At 39.9% G+C, this 4380-nt stretch overlaps 1 long non-coding RNA gene across 4 annotated transcripts; it reads right to left on the bottom strand.

The window, feature by feature from the left end:
* Nucleotides 1-1570: 1570 nt before the first annotated feature.
* Nucleotides 1571-4030, bottom strand: LOC103711659. Of its 4 annotated transcripts, none has more exons than XR_005508296.1 (4): nt 3806-4030; nt 3447-3638; nt 3029-3156; nt 1571-1961 (listed from the first exon to the last, which is right to left on the bottom strand). It is a non-coding gene; the product is annotated as an uncharacterized LOC103711659 (long non-coding RNA). The 4 variants fall into 4 exon arrangements; XR_005508298.1 differs by having other exon boundaries at nt 3447-3641; nt 3806-3863; XR_005508297.1 differs by having other exon boundaries at nt 3447-3667; nt 3806-3827.
* Between the last annotated feature and the right edge of the window lie 350 nt (nt 4031-4380).

Genomic DNA, 4380 nt, shown 5'->3' with positions numbered 1-4380 from the left:
TGAATTTCTTAGCCCGTTTGTGACGATTAGCTGCTTGCGCAGAAGCTTTGTTACTCATATCAATTTTCTTACTGATTTCATTATGTAAATCCCTGACATGTTGTGCATATGATTCTGCTGTCTCTGAGACTCGTGCATGTGAGGGTAATGGAATAAGATCTACAGGTTTTCTAGGTTTATATCCATGGACAATCTCCTTCAGACTACTACTAGCTCCCCTCTTAACGTTGTCCTTAGGTGGGGTAGGGTGAACTACAATTTTCTTTCCATTATGATTGAAGGAACATGAATTTGATCGTCCAAACAGGGTAGCATCATGATCGTATAGCCATGGTCTGCCTAGGATAATGCTACTTACTCCCATAGGAAGGACATCACACCATACCTTCTCCTGATAGGATTGGAATTGTATCTGGACTTGGCATCTAAGTTTAATGGGTATTGAGGTCGAATTTATCCAAGATACCTTATAGGAATTGGGATGGGGTACAGTAGGCAACCCTAAACTCTTGATGGTGTTGGTTGATATGGCATTGACACAGCTTCCACTATCTAAGATGATTTTGCAGGCTTTTTCTCCTATTTTGATAAAGGTTTGTAGGATGTTGGTCCTACGCCAATCTTCTTGTTCTTTAGCCTGGGTCAATATACATCTCACAACTCCTAGAAATTCACACGTCTCAATGATTTCTTCCTCTTCTTCATATTCATCTACCAAATTGGTCTCTGCTTCGTAGACTTCTTCTCCATAATTCTCTAGGGTCTCAGGATCTTCTTCTTCTACTTCTCCTATGTGTAACACTCTAGTGGGGCATTGGCTTGCATAATGTCCTATTTTATGACACCTAAAACAAGGGACATTGTTTTCCTTTCTACCTTCAGGGGCTTTTCCTTTGTCGTCCCTACGAGCCTGTGGAGTGATAGGATTGGGTCTGTGTGATGGGTTTGAACTTGGGTTTGGCCTGCTTCCAGGGTTGCTAATCCTATTGGGTTCAGGTTAGGGGTGGCAATCGGGTCGGGTCAGACATAAACAGGTCGGGTCAGATACAGATCGGATCAGAAAATCATAAACCTGAACCTGACCTGTTTATTAAACAGGTCAAAAATTACAACCTGAACCTGACCTGTTTATTAAACAGGTAACCCGACCCGACCCGTTTAACCTGTTTAATAAACAGGTAATCTGTTTGCCCAACCCAACCCGACCTGTTTAACCTGTTTAGCCCAACCCATCCTAACCCGACCTGTTTAACCTGTTTGCCTAACCCGACCCGACCTGTTTAACCTGTTTGCAGTAATTAAGAAAATTAGTTGAAAAAAAGATTGCTTGCCCCTTTTTGTTTCCTTTAGGCTTTAATTTTTGTTTCCTTTAGGATTTAATCTGTTTCCTTTAGCAAAGTATATCACATCTGAACAATATGCATGGTTACCAACATAGATATAGGACTGCCTGCATCTTAAACTTTCTTCTGAACTTTCATGTTCTTTTTGTTCACTTTTTCTTGGCATACCAAAAGCACTAGAATAAATTAGCTCTAGCATGCAACAGAATGTTAAACATGTGCAGACATTAGACATTGCAAATGTTTGGAAGTGATAATCTGCAGAGTTGAGCTAATAACTGCAGCTTAAATAAAAGGAGAACATCATTGCAGCAAAGTGCAAAAGAGTACACATATGACACAAGGTTTGAAACCTTTTACATATATCTGTAATTCTGTATAGGAATTTTCATAAGTCAAACCATGTAGCAACATCATGGTCTGAGAGATAATAATAAGAATGGCCACGAAGCAGTAGTGCCTCCAAATTATCTTCATCTTGTTTAAGTATGTATCCAGTCTCTGAAATAGCACTTGAGTAGTCTTTCAATGTTAACAACAATTTCACCTTGAGAATTTTTGCCTGCAAAGGACACGCTTCACTGAAGTAAGGTTGCAGCTTATTGGTACAATCTCTATCTAATTTAACAAGCAAAGACAAACATCAGTAATCCATAAATGGTACCCGTAAGCATCCTAGAGAAAAGACAAGGACAATTTTGTCAATATAATCCAAAGCTTTTGAAAATCATGAAAGGCATCTGAGATACATGAGAGGTTAGTGAAGCAACAAATGTAAATCATAAGATTTAGAGGCACAGAAAGTGCTGAAACAACAATATGCAGTAGAGACCCATGGAACACAGTTTAGTTTGTTTTATGAGCAGAAGCAACTCACATAATATGATAGAAGAAAGAAATGTAGTGGACCAGTAATATACAGAACCTACCCCAGTGACACTAGCACATAGCATGTAATCCACACCAGAATCTTAGAAACAAAGTGACCAAACATAACAAGTTAAACTGATTTGACCAAGGGACACAAATGGCATAACAAACAAACAGCATAACAAGCCTAAATTACAACAGTATAACCACGATGAATCAAGAAAACAACAAAGATAAAAATAAAAACAACAAGACACAACAATAACTAAGGCGATACTTATCCATAAAATTGAGATGGTCTCTGTTAATGCAATAAGGAGCAATCCTTTAACAACATCTATGCATGGAAGAGGTCCAAAAGACAGAGAAAAAGGAAAGATTTCACAGAGGGAATTACTACTATAATATTATCTGCAAGACACAAAGAATAAACCAGAGGCCAAACTTAAGAACTTTCTCAGGGGAAAAAGGAGCCAAATTTAACAACAACCAACAAAACCAACCTCCACAAATACAAGTTTCAAAGACCACGCATGTTGAAGAAAAATCGACCAGCAACCACAAAGCGGTATGGAATTTCATTGATCTCAGCTCTCAAGGAATAAACAAAGTAGTACTTCAAATCAAACAACAGATAATGTTCTCGCATAGTTGATAGGTCAGCTAAAGGATTTAGTGCTATCCTTGGGGTAGCAGTATGCTCAAGAAAATACCGTATGACACTTAAATAATATCAAATAGAAATTAAAACCCCGTCTTGTGCTCATGCTACCAAATCTCAGAAAATTCCAAACAGCGCCAGGCAAAAAGCACACCTTTTAACAAATTAGTATTACAGTGCAGACATTCACAAACATGAGGTAGATGATAATCTTATTTAAGATCCAAGTAAATGGAATTGCTTTCGGCAATGAGAGATCCAGCTAATTCCAGGAGCTTCCACCTGAAAGCCAGCAAATATATTTGTTAATTTAATAAAAAGAAGTCGATGAATAGGATCGGCATTTTTTTAAAAAAAAACAGTATCTTGGTCATTTTATCAAGTTGTCAAAAAAAAAAAAGCAAATAGTCGATCTTCTTAAATCCTTCCTGAATGCTACTACGTTGGAGGTTGAAATCGAATGTATGGATTTTAAACCCGGGTAAGAAAATAAGTAACATTGCAATATTGCATATAAAAAGATAGAAAGAAAATCGAAGATTTAACTCCGGAAAAAGGATGGATGAAATCACCTCTCCTATCCAAGAAACGGTTCTCAACTCTATTTTCTGGGCCGATCCGCCGTCCGATCTGACGATCCTAGGGTTCCAAGCTCTCACTCCACCGAAGAAAGAAGCCGGAATCGGAGAACACCGAGGACCAGAAGAGCAACAACTTCACAAAGAAGGAAAAAAAGTAACGAAGCTCTCACTTCATCGGAAGAACTGCTGATCCAAAAGAAAATCTTCAGAACCTTGTGAATAAAAATCTAAATCAAGTGAGAAATCCTTGCAAAACTTGCTTAACCTAGATCGATTGAAACCAAAACAAAAGAAAAGGAAAATAAAAAATTGGGGCAGTAGCGAAATTATGAGAACATTAAAATACTAACCACGGCGATCTTCCCCTCCTCCTAACTGCGGTGATCTTCGTCTTCCCCTCCTCTCAGACTCGGGGCGATCTTCTTCCCCTCCTCCTATCCGCGGCGATCTTCCCCTCCTCTCGGACTCGCGTGCTCGGTGCTTCCAACTCCAAGCCCTCGCACGACACGGCCGCATGGCTGCACAGCGCACGGGGAATAGAAAAGGCTTAGGGACCTAGGGTTTGTGAGAACCCCTAGTGATTATAAACCACCTGATCTTAGATGAACGGCAGCAGCCCAATTACAATCTAAACGGGTTAAACAGGTTAAACGGGTCAAGACATTTAAAACCCGTATCCGACCCAATTAATAAACAGGTTAAACGGGTCAACCTGTTTACGACCCGAACCTGTTTAGGCCAAACCCGAACCTGTTTATGGCGGGTCGAACGCGGGTCGGGTTGGCGGGTCGGGTCATATTTTGCCACCCCTAGTTCAGGTCGTCGAAAAATGGGTCCCCTCTGGAATCGTTCGCAGTCTCTGGCAATCTGGTAGGCTTGGTCTAAATCATGAATTTCCCTTAAGAACAATTCCCTTTGAATGTCC

Source organism: Phoenix dactylifera, unplaced genomic scaffold (assembly GCF_009389715.1).
Source record: "Phoenix dactylifera cultivar Barhee BC4 unplaced genomic scaffold, palm_55x_up_171113_PBpolish2nd_filt_p 000447F, whole genome shotgun sequence".
Lineage (NCBI taxonomy): Eukaryota > Viridiplantae > Streptophyta > Magnoliopsida > Arecales > Arecaceae > Phoenix > Phoenix dactylifera.
The sequence above is the reverse complement of the archived record's forward strand: the minus strand, read 5'-3'. Positions and strand labels throughout refer to the sequence as shown.